Genomic DNA, 17,967 nt, shown 5'->3' with positions numbered 1-17,967 from the left:
AGAGCATTGTTGAGACTTCCCAATACCAAACTTAGAGTTTGGATATGGGAGTTCAACACCAAACTTAGAGTTTGGTTGTGGCCTCCCAACACCAAACTTAGAGTTTGACTGTGGGGGCTTTGGTTGACTCTGTTTTGAGAGAAGCTTACTGTGCCTCTTTTTCATGTTTACAGAAGGATGTCCTTGAGTTTTAAACTCAAGGGAGTCCTCATTCAATTGAAGGACTAATTCACCTCTGTCAACATCAATCACAGCTCTTGCTGTGGCTAGGAAGGGTCTTCCAAGGATGATGGATTCATCCTCATCCTTCCCAGTATCTAGGACTATGAAATCAGCAGGGATGTAAAGGCCTTCAACCTTTACTAACACGTCCTCTACTTGTCCATAAGCCTGTTTTTTGGAATTTTCTGCCATCTCTAATGAGATTCTAGCAGCTTGTACCTCAAAGATTCCCAGTTTCTCCATTATAGAGAGGGGCATGAGGTTTATCCCTGAACCAAGGTCACACAGAGCCTTTTCAAAGATCATGGTGCCTATGGTACAAGCTATTAGGAACTTTCCAGGATCCTGTTTCTTCTGAGGCAATGTCAGTTGATCCAGATCACTTAGTTCATTGGTGAACAAGGGAGGTTCATCTTCCCAAGTCTCAATACCAAATAATTTGGCATTCAGCTTTATGATTGCACCAAGGTACTTGGTAACTTGCTCCTTAGTAACATCCTCATTCTCTTCAGAAGAGGCATACTCATCAGAGCTCATGAATGGCATAAAGAGGTTTAATAGAATCTCTATGGTCTCTAGTTGAGCCTCAGATTCCTTTGGTTCCTCAAAGGGAAACTCCTTATTGATCACTGGACGTCCCAGGAGGTCTTCCTCCTTGGGATTCACGTCCTCCTCCTCTTTTGTGGTTTCGGCCATGATGGTCATTTCAATGGCCTTGCACTCTCCTTTTGGATTTTCTTCTGTATTGCTTGGGAGAGTACTAAGAGGGATTTCAGTGATCCTTTTACTTAGCTGGCTCACTTGTGCCTCCAAATTTCTAATTGAGGACCTTGTTTCATTCATGAAACTTACAGTGGCCTTAGATAGATCAGAGACTAAGTTTGCTAAATTAGAAATATTTTGTTCAGAGTTCTCTATCTGTTGCTGAGTGGATGATGGAAAAGGCTTGCTATTGCTAAACCTGTTTCTTCCACCATTATTAAAGCCTTGTTGAGGCTTTTGTTGATCCTTCCATGAGAGATTTGGGTGATTTCTCCATGAGGGGTTATAGGTGTTTCCATAAGGTTCACCCATGTAATTCACCTCAGCTGTTGCAGGGTTTTCAGGATCATAAGCTTCTTCTCCAGAAGATGCCTCTTGAGTACTGTTGGATGCAGCTTGCATTCCATTCAGACTCTGAGAAATCATATTGACTTGCTGAGTCAATATTTTATTCTAAGCCAATATGGCATTCAGAGTATCAATTTCAAGAACTCCCTTCTTCATAGGCGTCCCATTACTCACAGGATTCCTCTCAGAAGTGTACATGAACTGGTTATTAGCAACCATGTCAATGAGTTCTTGAGCTTCTACAAGCGTTTTCTTTAAGTGAGTGGATCCACCTGTAGAGGTATCCAATGATATTTTAACTAATTCAGACAGACCATCATAGAATATGTCCAGGACGGTCCATTCTGAAAGCATGTCAGAAGGACACTTTTTGGTCAGTTCTTTGTATCTCTCCCAAGCTTCATAGAGGGATTCACCTTCTTTCTGTCTGAAGGTCTGAACATCCACTCTAAGCTTACTCAGCTTTTGAGGAGGAAAGAACTTGGCTAAGGAAGCCTTGACCAGCTTATCCCAAGAGTTCAGGCTATCCTTAGGTTGAGAGTCCAACCATACTCTAGCTCTGTCTCTTACAGCAAAAGGGAAAAGCATGAGCCTGTAGACTTCAGGATCTACTCCATTAGTCTTAACAGTATCACATATCTGCAAGAATTCAGTTAAGAACTGAAAAGGATCTTCAGATGGAAGTCCATGAAACTTGCAGTTCTGCTGCATCAGAGAAACTAATTGAGGTTTAAGCTCAAAATTGTTTGCTCCAATGGCAGGAATGGAGATGCTTCTTCCATGTAAATTGGAATTAGGTGCAGTAAAGTCACCAAGCATCCTCCTTGCATTATTATTATTTTCGGCTGCCATCTCCTCTTCTTGTTCCAAAATTTCTGAAAGGTACTTGCTGGATTGTTGTAATTTAGCTTCTCTTAGTTTCCTCTTCAGAGTCCTTTCAGGTTTTGGATCTGCTTCTACAAGAATGTTCTTGTCCTTGCTCCTGCTCATATGAAAAAGAGGGACAGAAAAATAATAATAATAATAGGGATCCTTTTTACCACAGTATAGAGGTCCCTGTGTGAGTAGAAGAGAAGAAGAAGAAAAAAATTCGAACACAGATGGAAGAGGGGGTTCGAATTTGGGTGAGATGAAGTGATAGTAGATGAATAAATAAATAGAAGGAGATAAGAGAGAGAGAGAGTTTTCGAAAATAATTTTTGAAAAAGAGTTAGTGATTTTCGAAAATAGTTTTTGAAAAAGGTTAGTAATTGTTTTGAAAATTAAAATCAAAAATTAAAATAATTAGTTAATTAAAAAGAAATTTTGAAAAAGAGGGAAGATATTTTCGAAAATTAGAGAGAGAGAGAGTTAGTTAGGTATCTTTGAAAAAGATAAGAAACAAACAAAAAGTTAGTTAGTTAGTTGAAACAAATTTGAAAATCAATTTTGAAAAGATAAGAAAATAAGAAGTTAGAAAGGATATTTTAAAATCAAATTTTGAAAAAGATAAGATAAAGAGATATTTTTTAAAAGATATGATTGAAATTAGTTTTGAAAAAAGATTTGATTTTTAAAATCACAATTAATGACTTGATTCACAAGAAATCACAAGATATGATTCTAGAACTTAAAGTTTGAATCTTTCTTAACAAGCAAGTAACAAACTTGAAATTTTTGAATCAAAACATTAATTGATGATGTTATTTTCGAAAATATGATGTAAAATTAAGAAAAAGATTTTTGAAAAATATTTTTTTTTTGAAATTTTCGAAAATAGATAAGAAAAATGAAAAAGATTTGATTTTTGAAAAAGATTTTGAAAAGGATAAGATTTTTAAATTGAAAATTTGATTTGACTCATAAAAACAACTAGATTTTAAAAATTTTTGAAAAAGTCAAATCTAATTTTCGAAATTTTAAGAGAGAAAAAGGGGAAGATATTTTTTTGATTTTTTTGAATTTTTATGATGAAAGAGAAAAACATGAAAATGATACAATGCATGAAAATTTTTAGATCAAAACAACGAATGCATGCAAGAATGCTATTAATGTCAAGATGAACACCAAGAACACTTTGAATGTCAAGATGAACATCAAGAACTTATTTTTGAAAAATTTTTAATGCAAAGAAAACATGCAAGACACCCAACTTAAAAATTTTTCATGTATAGACACTATGAATGCATGATTTTTTCAAAAAATGCAAGATGAATATGCAATTGACACCAAACTTATAACATGACACATGACTCAAACAAGAAACACAAAAAATATTTTTGATTTTTATGATTTTCTAATTTTTTTTGTATTTTTCGAAAATTGTTTGAAAAAGAAAAATAAGGATTCCAAAATTTTTAATATGAATTCCAGGAATCTTGCCATGTTAGTCTAAAGCTCCAATCTGAGGGTTAGACATGGCTTAATAGCCAGTCAAGCTTTAGCATGTAACATCAGAATATACTGCTCATTACTTATCAAATTAGAATTTAGACATGGCTTTACAGCCAGCCAGGCTTCAACATGCTTCATGAAACTCTAGAATTCATTCTTAAAAATTTTAGAATAAGTTTCGAAAACAGATGAGAAATTTTTGAAAGGTTTTTGAAAAATTTTTTGAAAATAAAACAAAAAGAAAATTACCTAATCTGAGCGACAAGATGAACCGTCAGTTATTCAAACTCGAACAATCCTCGGCAACGGTGCCAAAAACTTGGTGCACGAAATTGTGATCTCAGGCAACGGCGCCAAAAACTCTATGCGCACGTCTTAATAAATTGTTTTTCATTCACAACTTCGATACAACTGACCAGCAACTGCACTGGGTCGTCCAAGTAATAAACCTTACGTGAGTAAGGGTCGATCCCACGGAGATTGTCGGCTTGAAGCAAGCTATGGTCACCTTGTAAATCTCAGTCAGGCGGATATCAAACAGTTATGGAGTTTTTCGAACATAAATAATAAATAGAAAATAAGGATAGAAATACTTATGTAATTGATTGGTTAGAATTTCAGATAAGCGTATAGAGATGCATTCGTTCCTCTGAACCTCTGCTTTCCTGCTATCTTCATCCAGTCAATCTTACTCCTTTCGATGGCTGGCTTTATGTAAGGACATCACCGTTGTCAATGGCTACTTCTAATCCTCTCTAGAAAATGGTCCGATGCGCTGTCACTGCATGGCTAATCGTCTGGAGGCATCACCCTTGCCAATGGCTGCATCCTATCCTCTTGTGAAAATGGTCCAAATGCTCTGTCACCGCACAGCTAATCATCTGAGGTTCTCGATCATGCTGGAATAGGATTCACCCTCCTTTTGCGTCTGTCACTACGCCCAGCACTCGCGAGTTTGAAGTTCATCACAGTCATTCAATCCCAGAGTCCTACTCGGAATACCACAGACAAGGTTTAGACTTTCCGGACTCTCATGAATGCCGCCATCAATCTAGCTTATATCACGAAGATTCTGATTAAGAGATCCAAGAGATATTCATTCAATCTAAGGTAGAACGGAAGTGGTTGTCAGGCACGCGTTCATAGGGAATGATGATGATTGTCACGTTCATCACATTCAGGTTGAAGTGCGAATGAATATCTTAGAAGCGGAATAAGTTGAATTAAGTAGAAAAACAGTAGTACTTTGCATTAATTCATGAGGAACAGCAGAGCTCCACACCTTAATCTATGGAGTGTAGAAACTCTACCGTTGAAAATACATAAGTGAAAGGTTCAGGCAAGGCCGAATGGACAGCCCCCATGATCTAAGAACCAGACGTCCAAAGATGTCTAATACAATAGTAAAAAGATCTATTTATAATAAACTAGCTACTAGTGTTTACAGAAGTAAGTAATTGATGCATAAATCCACTTTCGGGGCCCACTTGCTATATGCTTGGGCTGAGCTTGAATGCTACACGTGTAGAGGCTCTTTCTGGAGTTGAACGCCAGGTTGTAACGTATTTCTGGCGTTCAACTCTGGTTTGTGACGTGTTTCTGGCATTTAACTCCAGGCAGCAGCGTAGAACTGGCGTTCAACGCCCTTTTACGTCGTCTAAACTCGGCCAAATTATGGACTATTATATATTGCTGGAAAGCCCTGGATGTCTACTTTCCAACGCAATTGGAAGCGCACCATTTAGTGTTCTGTAGCTCCAGAAAATCCACTTTGAGCAGTCCTTCTTCAACCTCTGAATCTGATTTTTGCTCAAGTCCCTCAATTTCAGCCAGAAAATACCTAAAATTGCAGAAAAACACACAAACTCATAGTAAAGTCCAGAAATGTGAATTTAACATAAAAACTAATGAAAACATCCCTAAAAGTAACTAGATTCTACTAAAAACATACTAAAAACAACGCCAAAAAGCGTATAAATTATCCGCTCATCAGCTTTGCTTTTCCCTTTCTTTGGGTGTTAGACATCCTGAAAAACAGAAAACCAGGATATAATAAAAATAGGAAAATAGGTAGGCAATTAATCAAAAGAAGCACATAATGGCAAAGAAGCAGTAGAAAAATAAGTCAAGTAAATATGCATTAAGGATTGTATAGGAGTTAGAAAACTGAGAAGAGAAATCCACAATCCAAAATGTAATAGAATTTATGTTAATTAGGAAAAATTATCATCATGCCTTGGTTAGAAAGTGAAAGAGAATAGTGAAAAAAAATAAGATGATATATGTTGAAAGTTAGGTTGGTTAGGAATGAAAAAGAGTTTAGGAAGTTAAAATTAGTGAATTAGTAAAAAGTGGATTAGATTAAGTGGCATGATGATTATTCCCTAAGTAACAAAAATTCACAAATTAAAGCAACAGATAACTCATATTCAAACAAGGAAGGTAAGGATGATTCATATGGAAATAGCACAAAAGTGGAATTGAATCATCCAAGATGCATCTTATAAACCAGGAAATTGAAAAGAATAAGAAAGCGTGCCCTGGCATTCATGAATTGGTTTGGTAAAAGCAGAGTAAAGCAGAGTTCAAAGTGCCAAAACCAAGACATGAATGGAAAGAAAACAGTTTACAGAAAATTGGGCAGCATTTTGGCTAAAATTGGATGTTCCCGGAAAATAATCAGCAATCAGAATAGTTCATATGAATTAAAAAGATAGCTGCAATTACATATGAGGACTATGAACATGAAAAAGCAGTGTAAAGAGCAGCATGAAACAAGAAATTACATCATATGAACAATACTAACATCACAGCAACAGCAGAATTGCGAAAGTAAGAAAGCAAGAAACACGAACAGCGCAATTAATCAGGCCTAAATCCACTAACCACATCCTAGGCTACCTAACAACCTAGAATCCACTACAATATGCATATCTAACTAGTCTAATTATGAAGATAAACAGAAAAATATGTAATTAACTACGAATTGATAGAAGGGTGGCGTTCGGCGGAACCTGGTAGGCGTAGGAATGAAAGTGGGGCAGAGAGGTGGCTGGGGGATGGTGGTGGTGGCGGCTGACGCGGCGGTGGAGGGTGGCACGGCGGCGGTGAGGGCTGTTCGGAGGCAGGGGGTTTGGAAAGGTAATGGGGGAGGGGTTAAGGGGGAAGGAAGGGAAGGGTGGTGTGGGTGGTGGTGGGTGGTGCGGCTGGGACAAAGTGGCGGCGGTGGGTGTGGCGGTCGCGGAGGGAGCAGTGGTGGTGGAGGGAAGAGGAGGAAATAAGAAGAAGAAAGAGGGGGAAGGGGGTGGCGTGGCGGTGAGTTTTGGGTGGTCGACGGGGGAAGCGGTGGTTGGTGGTGGTGGCTGGAAGTTAGTGGTGGTTGGTTTGAGAGAGAGAGGAAGGAGAAGGGCTGGGGGGCGCGAATGGGTAGGATTCGCGTGACTGGGGGTTAGTAAATTTAAATACACGCGATCGCGTGGGGCACGCGGTCGCGTGGCTGGGGTGAAATGAGGGTTGACGCGATCGCGTGCGTGGCGCGATCGCATGGAATGGGTAAAAGAGGGAATGACGCGGTCGCAAGAGGCATGTGACCGCATCGCTGGAAATTGTGCTAAACGCACAATTCCAGCATCGTTTTAGCACAACTCTCTGTCTCCTTTGGGGTGTTGTGCAATCCATGCGACGCAATCGCGTCGCTCACGCTGTCGCGTGGGATTGGTGTTGTGCAAGTGACGCGATCGCGTGGGTCGTTTTGTGCGAAACGCACAATGGCCGCATGATTCAAGCCTAACTCTCTGGACGCTGGGGATTTACGCCGATCTCCAGATCACGCGGCCGCGTGAATGACGCGGACGCGTGGGGAGTGTTTTTCGCAACTGACGCGATCACATGAGTGATGCGGTGGTGTCGCGCACCCTTTCTTCTTTTTTTTTTTATGCAGGTATGCAATTATGCAGTATGCAATGTGAATGAATAGTATTCAGGTTCAATTGAAAAGGATAATAAAAATAAATAAGACGAAATAAAACTGAAAAAAAGGAACGACCATACCATGGTGGGTTGTCTCCCACCTAGCACTTTTAGTTAAAGTCCTTAAGTTGGACATTGGATGAGCTTCCTGTTATGGCGGCTTATGCTTAAATTCATCTAGAAATCTCCACCAATGCTTGGAATGCCAACAGCCTCCGGGGTCCCAAACTAGGCATGTAAAGCTTCTGAGCAGCTTCAAACAAATTCTCAGGCTCCCGGGGTGACGAATGTCTGAACAGATTCCAGGATCCCAAACCTTGCTTTTAAATCCGCCTTCGTCTTGATCTATATTTTTCCATCCGGGCGGTTTAGAATGTAGATTTTCACCAAGATGACCAAATATTTTCCGAGATCCATTCGATTGATCATGATGCCAATCCGTGCACTTCGAATTGAAGCGTGGAACCTTATTGAACCTTGTGCACCAGCTCTGAGTGCGAGCCATTTCCCTCTTACTCTTAAAGCCGCAAAGAGCTCTAAGCTGGCCATCTGTTTCAAGCAAACCATATTCAAGTGGGAAAATAAAGTTAAAGGTTAAGGATTGTACCCATTTGAAGCTTGTATTAGGTGGTAGTGGCCTTGGGATAGGTGTTTCCAGTGGTTCTGTGAGTTCTACTCCCTTGTGCTCTACTGTGAATTTCTTCACTTCCTTGCAGACTTCCTCAATTGCATCCATGTCCTGATCAAAGCCTTCTATGTCTTCCTCGTCACTTAAGTCATAAACGGGAGGTTGTGAGAAATCTACCTCCACATCATCTTCGTATTCACTTGGGGAAGATTCTTCGATCTCAGAAAATTCACTTGCTGATGCAAGTTCACTACTGGGAGAACTTGACTTGAGATTATCATCTTCAAGGAAACTTGCTTCTTGGATTATTTCGTCTAGTTTTTCATAAAAGATTTACTGTGGGAGTTGTGCACTATCCTCCTTAGCATCAATTGTAACGTTCATAACAGAATTCTCCACAACTTCGGATTCCTATGGAAGTTCAGCGTCTCCTAAGTCTTCAACCAACTCCTCTTCTTTCATAATGACAGCTTCCTCTACTTGTTCTAATACGAAGTCATGCTCTGTCTTGTCCACTGGAGTTTCTAGTATCTCCTTCATGCTACGCTCTTCATTAGATTGTCCACATGGGGCTCTGGGAGGCCCTTGAATGTTCGAACGTCTAGAAGATAATAGACTTACTGCTTGCTCCAGTTGATGAAGGGTTATTTGAAGTTGATCTACTATTTCCTTGAGGCGAACCTCTGATTATTGGGGTGATAGATTTGGACGTGGTACATGGGGAAGTGGTGGTGTTTGGGAGTAATTGGATTGAAATTTGGGTAGACGAGGATCATACGGTAGTGAATGGTGAAAAGGAGCTTGTGAGTTTGGTGGTGCGAAGTTATGTTGAGAGGATGGCCTATATGCGCAGGGTGGGGCTTGTTGGTAACCACAAGGTTATCCACCATGTCTATTTGCTTGGTATGCATTATAGAATGGTCTTTGTCCATGATATCTTGGAGGTTGTTGTTGCCTAAAGGGTTGATCAGATCCTCTTGGCTCCATCCATCTTTGATTACTCTGACCTTGATGCATGTTCCTGTTATAACTTTCACTCCTTTCAACAATATTAGAACCAAACTCGAAGCGAGAGGGGTGAGAATTCATAATAGCTAATGGAAATAAAAGGGGAAAATTAAGAGAAATAAACAAGTAAAAGAAAAGTATTTACAATAACCAATAATAAGGCACACAATTGCAGTTCCCCGGCAACGGCGCCATTTTGAAAAGAACTGAAGATTGATGGTTTAGAAGTTATAGTAAACTCTCGTTGCAAGTATAGTTACTAAACCAAGCAATCAACCTTTCTTACAAACGTTTTGGTTGTCACAAGTAACAAACCCCTAAATAAATTGATAACCGAAGTATTTAAACCTCGGGTCGTCTTCTCAAGGAACTGCAGGAAAGTATGTTCTTATTATTGGTTATGAAGTTTGTAAATTTGGGTTTTTAAGATGAGGAACCAGTAATTTAAATTGCAATTGAAATAAGTAAAAGACTGTAAGGTAAATAAATAACTGTAAAATAAACTTTTGGCAAGGTATGAGAAATTAGAAGTCCTATCCTAGTTATCCTTATCAATGATGATGAAGATTGAATCTTAATTCCACTCAGTTAGTCTTTACTTAAAGTAAAGAAAGATCAAGTGACTAATTAGTTTGATCTTCAAATCCTAGTTAATCCCTAATGAAAGATAACAATTATCAATCATGTTTGAGTTTGATAACTCCTGAGTTACTGATTTCTTAGCCAAGACCAAAAGGGGAAAGATAAATCTACTGGAATAAAAAATGTCTTCAGATTGGAAACAATAGTAATATAAATAAAAGAAAGCAATCATAAACTAAAATACCTCAATTAACATTAAATTCAAAGAGTAATCTATAACACAGAAGAATTCATAAACTAAATTGAGAGGACAAGTAATTAAAAAGGAATGTTGAACCTGATAAAAAGAGATAGTCCTGAAAGCGAATAAAATCCTAAATCTAAATCCTAAAAGAGAGAGGAGAGAACCTCTCCCTCAAAACTACATCTAAATCATGAAAAGTAACTAATTGGAGACTCTCCTCTGAATGGATGCATTCCCCCACTTCATAACCTCTGATCTGTGCCTTCCGGACTTGGATTTGTGCCAAAAAGGGCTTCAGAAATCGCTGGGGGCGTTTTCTATAATTTCTGGTGCGTGGCCTCTGTCACGCGTCCGCGTGGGTCATGCGGTCGCGTCAATTGGAGTTTTCCTTGTCATTGGTCGCTTCAGTCAGGCGTCCGCGTGAATCACGCGGTCGCGTCACTGCTATTTCGCGTTGGCACGCGGCCGCGTCGTCCATGCGATCGCGTCACTGCCAATTTCTTCCAAAACTCCATTTTGTCCTTTCCTTCCATTTTTGTATGTTTTCTTTCCATCCTTTAAGTCATTCCTGCCTTAGAGGATCTGAAACTACTCAACACACGAATCACGGCATCGAATGGAAATAAAGGGTAATTAAAATAATTACTTTTAAAGCATAGGAAACATGTTTTCCACATACATCACATAATAAGGAAGGGAAAATAAAACCATGCAATTAACATGAATAAGTGGGTGAAGGACTGAATAAATCACTTAAATTAGGCACAAAATATATCATAAAATATGGGTTTTATCACCCTCTTTTTTACTTTTTACGCTGTTTTCTATGCTTGTGCTTGTTTGGGCATGTAGAAGTTTTGAATTTTTTCTGTGTCATTGTGCTTGTAACGCGTGCCTTGGGGGTTTCTTCACTTTGTTGTTCATTTCTACCCTTTTTGATTTCTTTATGCATAGATTTTTCCTGTCTGTAGCCTAAATTAATGAACTATTTCTTTTGAAAACGGTGGTATATTTTGGTGGCTTTTGCATGGTTTGTCTTGGTGTTGATGGCTTGCTGTTTTGCATGAATCGTCATTGGTGGGAGAAGGGTTGATCTTCTTTGTGTTTTTAGAGTTTAAGCTGTGTGATTTTTTCTGAGTCCTTACTCTGTTATTGCCTCCAAAGGATGCCCCTGGACCTTGGTGTGAGTCTCGGGGTTTCCTTTCACTGATGTATTTGACTTCTACGTTCGTGTGCTTTTGTCTGAGTTATTGATAAACCCATATTTCATGATATATTTTGTGGTCAATTTAAGTGATTTATTCAACCCTTCACCCACTTATTCATGTGAAATTTCATGGTTTTACTTTCCATTCCTTATTATGTGATATATGTGAAAAACATGTTTCCTATGCTTTAAAAATAATTATTTTAATTACCTTTTATTACCATTCGATGTCGTGATTTGTGTGTTGAGTATTTTCAGATCTCCTAAGGCAGGAATGATTTAAAGGATGGACAGAAAAAATAAAAAAATGGAAGGAAAGCACAAAATGGAGTTTTTGAAGAAACTGGCAGTGATGCGAACGCATGGACGACGCCGCCGCGTGCCTAGCGCAAAAAAGTAGTGACGCGAACGCGTGACTGACAAGGACGCGTGCTTTGAGCAGAACGTAGATGACGCATACGCGTGACCGAAGCGAACGCGTGACAAGAAAAACTCCCAGATGACGCGACCGCGTGACCTACGCGGACGCGTGACAGACGCCATGCACCAGAAACTGAAGAAAATGCTCCCAGCAATTTCTGAAACCGTTTTTGGCCCAGATCCAAGTACAGAAAGCACAGATTAGAGGTTATAAAGTGGGGGAATGCATCCATTCAGTAGGAGGCCTTCAATTATTCACTTTCATAGTTTAAATGTAGTTTTTAGAGAGAGAGGTTCTCTCCTTTCTCTTAGGTTTTAGGATTAGGGTTCCTCTTAAAGGATTTAGGATTTCAACTCTTCATCAGGTTCAATATTTCTTTTACTTTATATTTCACTTTTACTTTCAGATACTTTAATGCTCTCATTTAATTACTTATGTTGCCAAATTGGCCTATGACCTCTTTATGTTTAGATTGATTTTTTCTTTTTAATGCAATTGAGGTATTTCAGATTTATGATTCTTGTTTAGCTTTTTATATTATTGGCTTTAATTGATTAACTGGAGGCTCTTGAGTTATCAACTTATCATGATTGGTTGTTATATCGGCTAATTGACTGGAATTCCACTAACTCTAGTCTTTCCTTAGGAGTTGGCTAGGACTTGGGAATCTAACTAATTAGTTCACTTGACTTTCCCTTACTTTCGTAAAGGTTAACTAGGTGGGATTAACTTCAATTCTCATAGGAGTAACTAGGATAGGACTTCCGAATTTTCATACCTTGCCAAGAGTTTATTTTACAGTTATTTATTTATTTTACTTGTCATTTAAATTAGTTGTTCCTTACTTTCAAAACCTCCAATTTACAAAACTCATAACCAATAATAAGAACACCTCCCTGTAGTTCCTTGAGAAGACGACCCGAGGTTTAAATACTTCGGTTATCAATTTTAAAGGGGTTTGTTACTTGTGACAACAAAAACATTTGTACGAAAGGATTTTCTGTTGGTTTAGAAGCTATACTTACAACACGATCATATTTTTATATTTCTTTACCAATAGAAAAATCGATCGTCAAAATGGCGCCATTGCCGGAAACTGCAAATGTGTGCCTTTTTATTGGTTATCGTAAATATTTTTCTTTTATTTGTTTATTTATTTTTATTTTTCCCTTTTATTTCTATTAGCTACTATGAATTCTCACCCCTCTCGCTTTGAGTTTGGTTCTAAATCTGTTGAAAGGAATGGAAGCTATAATAGGAATATGCATCAAGGTCTAAGCAATCGAAGATGGAAAGAGCCAAGAGGCCCTGATCAACCCTTTAGGCAACAACACCCTCCAAGATATCATGGGCAAGGACCACTCTACAATGTATACCAAGCTGATAGACATGGTAGACCCCCTTGTAATTACCAACAAGCCCCACCCTGTGCTTATAGACCATCCTCTCAACGTAGCTTTGAACCACCATGGTGCACGAAATTGTGATCCCTGGTAATGGCTCCAAGAACTTGGTGCTCTAATCTTAATTCATAATTTGTCACAACTTCGATACAACTAACCAGCAAGTGTACTGGGTCGTCCAAGTAATAAAACCTTACGTGAGTAAAGGTCGATCCCACGAAGATTGTTGGTATGAAGCAAGCTATGGTCATCTTGTAAATCTCAGTCAGGCGGATATCAAATGGTTATGGAGTTTTCGAATAATAATAATAAATAAACAGAAAATAAAGATAGAAATACATATGTAATTCATTGGTGAGAATTTCAGATAAGTGTATAGAGATGCTTTCGTTCCTCTGAACCTCTGCTTTCCTGCTGTCTTCATCCAATCCTTCCTACTCCTTTCCATGAAAAGCTTTATGTAAGACATCACCGTTGTCAATGGCTACATCCCATCCTCTCTGTGAAAAAGATCCAAATGCTCTGTCATGGCACGACTAACCATCTAGAGGTTCTCGATCATACTGGAATAGGGTTCACCCTCCTTTTGCGTCTGTCACTACGCCCAGCACTCGCGAGTTTGAAGTTCGTCATAGCCATCCCTTCCCAAGGTCACATAGAGCCTTCTCAAAGGTCATGCTGCCTATGGTACAAGGTATTAGGAACTTTTCAGGATCCTGTTTCTTCTGAGGTAATGTCATTTGATCCAGATCATTCAGTTCCTTGATGAGCAAGGGAGGTTCATCTTCCCAAGTCTCAATGCCAAATAATTTGGAATTCAGCTTCATGATTGCACCAAGGTACTTGGCAACTTGCTCTTCAGTAACATCCTCATTCTCTTCAGAAGAAGAATACTCATCAGAGCTCATGAAGGGCATAAGGAGGTTCATTGGAAACTCTATGGTCTCTAGATGAGCCTCAGATTCTTTTGGTTCCTCAGAGGGAAACTCCTTGTTGATCACTGGACGTCCCAGGAGGTCTTCCTCACTGGGATTCATGTCCTCTTCCTCTTTTGTGGGTTCGGCCATGATTGATATATCAATGGCCTTCCACTCTCTCTTTGGATTCTCTTCTATATTGCTTGGGAGAGTACTAGGAGGTGTTTCAGTGATTTTCTTACTGAGCTGGCCCACTTGTGCCTCCAAATTTCTAATGGATGATCTTGTTTCATTCATGAAACTCAGAGTGGCCTTAGATAGATCAGAGACTAAATTTGCTAAGCAAGATGGATTCTGCTCAGAATTCTCTGTCTGTTGCTGAGTGGATGATGGAAAAGGTTTACTATTGTTAAACCTGTTTCTTCCACCATTATTAAAGCCTTGTTGAGGCTTTTGTTGATCCTTCCATGAGAGATTTGGGTGATTTCTCCATGATGAATTATAGGTGTTCCCATAAGGTTCACCCATGTAATTTACCTCTGCTATTGCAGGGTTATCAGGATCATAAGCTTCTTCCTCAGAAGATGCCTCTTGAGTACTGTTGGATGCAGCTTGCATTCAATTCAGACTCTAAGAAATCATATTGACTTGCTGAGTCAATATTTTATTCTGAGCCAATATGGCATTCAGAGTATCAATTTCGAGAACTCCCTTCTTCTGAGGCGTCCCATTACTCACAAGATTCCTCTCAGAAGTGTACATGAACTGGTTATTAGCAACCATGTCAATGAGTTCTTGAGCTTCTGTAGGCGTTTTCTTTAGGTGAATGGATCCACCTACAAATGTATCCAATGACATCTTAGCTAATTCAGACAGACCATCATAGAATATATCCAGGATGGTCCATTTTGAAAGCATGTCAGAAGGACACTTTTTGGTCAGTTGCTTATATCTCTCCCAAGCTTCATAGAGGGATTCACCTTCCTTCTGTCTGAAGGTTTGAACATCCACTCTAAGCTTACTAAGCTTTTGAGGAGGGAAGAACTTGGCTAAAAAAGCCGTGACCAGTTTATCCCAAGAGTTCAGGCTATCCTTAGGTTGAGAGTCCAACCATACTCTAGCTCTGTCTCTTACAGCAAACGGGAAAAGCATAAGCCTGTAGACCTCAGGATCTACTCCATTAGTCTTAACAGTATCACATATCTACAGGAATTCAGTTAAGAACTGAAAAGGATCTTCAGATGGAAGTCCATGAAACTTGCAGTTTTGTTGCATCAGAGAAACTAGTTGAGGCTTAAGCTCAAAATTGTTTGCTCCAATGGTAGGGATGGAGATGCTTCTTCCATGTAAATTGGAATTAGGTGCAGTGAAGTCACCAAGCATCCTCCTTGCATTATTATTATTTTCGGCTGCCATCTCCTCTTCCTTTTCAAAAATTTCTGTAAGGTTGTCTCTGGATTATTGTATTTTAGCTTCTCTCAGTTTCCTCTTCAGAGTCCTTTCAGGTTCAGGGTCTGCTTCAACAAGAATGTGCTTGTCCTTGCTCCTGCTCATATGAAAAAGAAAGGAACAGAAAATAATAATAGGGATCCTTTTTACCACAGTATAGAGGTTCCCTTGTGTGAGTAGAAGAAACGAAGAATAAGAATGAAGAAGGGAAGAGAAGAATTCAAACTCAGAAGAGAAGAAGGGGTTCGAATTTTTTGGTGAGGAGAAGTGTTAGTAGATGAATAAATAAATAGAAGGAGATGAGGGAGAGGGAATTTTGAAAATTAATTTTTGAAAAGAAGTTGATGATTTTCGAAAATTAAAGGAGAATTAAAATTAAAATTAAAATTTAAACAATTAATTAACTAAAAAGAATTTTTGAAAAAGAGGGAGGTATTTTCAAAAATTAGAGAGGGATAGTTAGTTAGGTAGTTTTGAAAGAGATAAGAAACAAACAAAAAGTTAATTAGTTAGTTGAAACAAATTTTGAAAATCAATTTTTAAAAGATAAGAAGATAAGAAGTTAGAAAAGATATTTGAAAAACATATGATATGAAAAGATATGATTAGAAAGATATGATTTTGAAAAAGATAAGATAAAAAAAATATTTTTGAAGAGATATGATTGAAATTAGTTTTGAAAAAGATTTGATTTTTAAAGTCACAATTAATGACTTGATTCACAAGAAATCACAAGATATGATTCTAGAACTTAAAGTTTGAATCTTTCTTAACAAGCAAGTAACAAGCTTGAAATTTTTGAATCAAAACATTAATTGTTGATAATATTTTCGAAAATTATGAGATAAAATTAAGAAAAAGATTTTTGAAAAATATTTTTAAAATTTTCGAAAATAAATAAGAAAAAAGATTTAATTTTTGAAAAAGATTTTGAAAAAGATAGGATTTTCAATTTGAAAATTTGATTTGACTTATAAGAAACAACTAGATTTTAAAAATTTTGAAAAAGACAACTCAAATTTTCGAAAATTTATGAGAGAAAAAGGGAAAGATATATTTTTTATTTTTGAATTTTTAATGATAAGAGAGAAAAACATAAAAAATGACTCAACATGAAAATTATGAATCAAAACACATGATGCATGCAAGAACGCTATGAATGTCAAGATGAACACCAAGAACACTTTGAAGATTATGATGAACATCAAGAAGATATTTTTGAAAAATTTTTGATGCAAAGAAAACATGCAAGACACCAAACTTAGAAATTTTTAATGTTCAGACACCATGAATGCAAAAATGCACATGTAAAACAAGAAAACATCAAGATCAACTTTTCATAGTTTAGATATAGTTTTTAGAGAGAGAGGTTCTCTCCTCTCTCTTAGGTTTTAGGATTAGGATTCCTCTTAAAGGATTTAGGATTTCAAATCTTCATCAGGTTCAATATTTCTTTTACTTTATATTTCACTTTTACTTTCAGATACTTTAATGCTCTCATTTAATTACTTATGTTGCCAAATTGGCCTATGAACTCTTTATGATTAGATTGATTTTCTCTTTTTAATGCAATTGAGGTATTTCAGATTTATGATTCTTGTTTAGCTTTTTATATTATTGGCTTTAATTGATTAACTGGAGGCTCTTGAGTTATCAACTTATCGTGATTGGTTGTTATGTCAGCTAATTGACTGGAATTCCACTAACTCTAGTCTTTCCTTAGGAGTTGGCTAGGACTTGGGAATCTAACTAATTAGTTCACTTGACTTTCCCTTACTTTCGTAAAGGTTAACTAAGTGGGATTAACTTCAATTCTCATAGGAGTAACTAGGATAGGACTTCCGAATTTTTATACCTTGCCAAGAGTTTATTTTACAGTTATTTATTTATTTTACTTGTCATTTAAATTACTTGTTCCTTACTTTCAAAACCCCCAATTTACAAAACTTATAACCAATAATAAGAACACCTCCCTGTAGTTCCTTGAGAAGACGACCCGAGGTTTAAATACTTCGGTTATCAATTTTAAAGGGGTTTGTTACTTGTGACAACAAAAACATTTGTACGAAAGGATTTTCTGTTGGTTTAGAAGCTATACTTACAACACGATCATATTTTTATATTTCTTTACCGATAGAAAAACCGATCGTCAAAATGGCGCCGTTGCCGGGAACTACAAACGTGTGCCTTATTATTGGTTATCGTAAATATTTTTCTTTTATTTGTTTATTTGTTTTTGTTTTTCCCTTTTATTTCTATTAGCTACTATGAATTCTCACCCCTCTCGCTTTGAGTTTGGTTCTAAATCTGTTGAAAAGAATGGAAGCTATAACAGGAATAAGCATCAAGGTCTAAGCAATCAAAGATGGATGGAGCCAAGAGGACCTGATCAACCCTTTAGGCAACAACACCCTCCAAGATATCATGGGCAAGG

General features: G+C 37.8%; 2 non-coding genes across 2 annotated transcripts; both read left to right on the top strand.

Annotated features, from left to right (window-relative positions):
• The first annotated feature begins 1,680 nt into the window (after positions 1-1,680).
• LOC112788699 (small nucleolar RNA R71) lies at positions 1,681-1,788 on the top strand. The gene has a single exon (XR_003196053.1). It is a non-coding gene; the product is annotated as a small nucleolar RNA R71 (small nucleolar RNA).
• Positions 1,789-14,996: 13,208 nt separating this feature from the next.
• LOC112787630 (small nucleolar RNA R71) lies at positions 14,997-15,104 on the top strand. Its single transcript, XR_003195033.1, has one exon. It is a non-coding gene; the product is annotated as a small nucleolar RNA R71 (small nucleolar RNA).
• The last annotated feature ends 2,863 nt before the right edge of the window (positions 15,105-17,967 follow it).

This window comes from Arachis hypogaea, chromosome 20, assembly GCF_003086295.3.
Source record: "Arachis hypogaea cultivar Tifrunner chromosome 20, arahy.Tifrunner.gnm2.J5K5, whole genome shotgun sequence".
In the NCBI taxonomy this organism is placed as follows: domain Eukaryota; kingdom Viridiplantae; phylum Streptophyta; class Magnoliopsida; order Fabales; family Fabaceae; genus Arachis; species Arachis hypogaea.
This window is presented reverse-complemented; position numbering and strand designations above follow the sequence as displayed.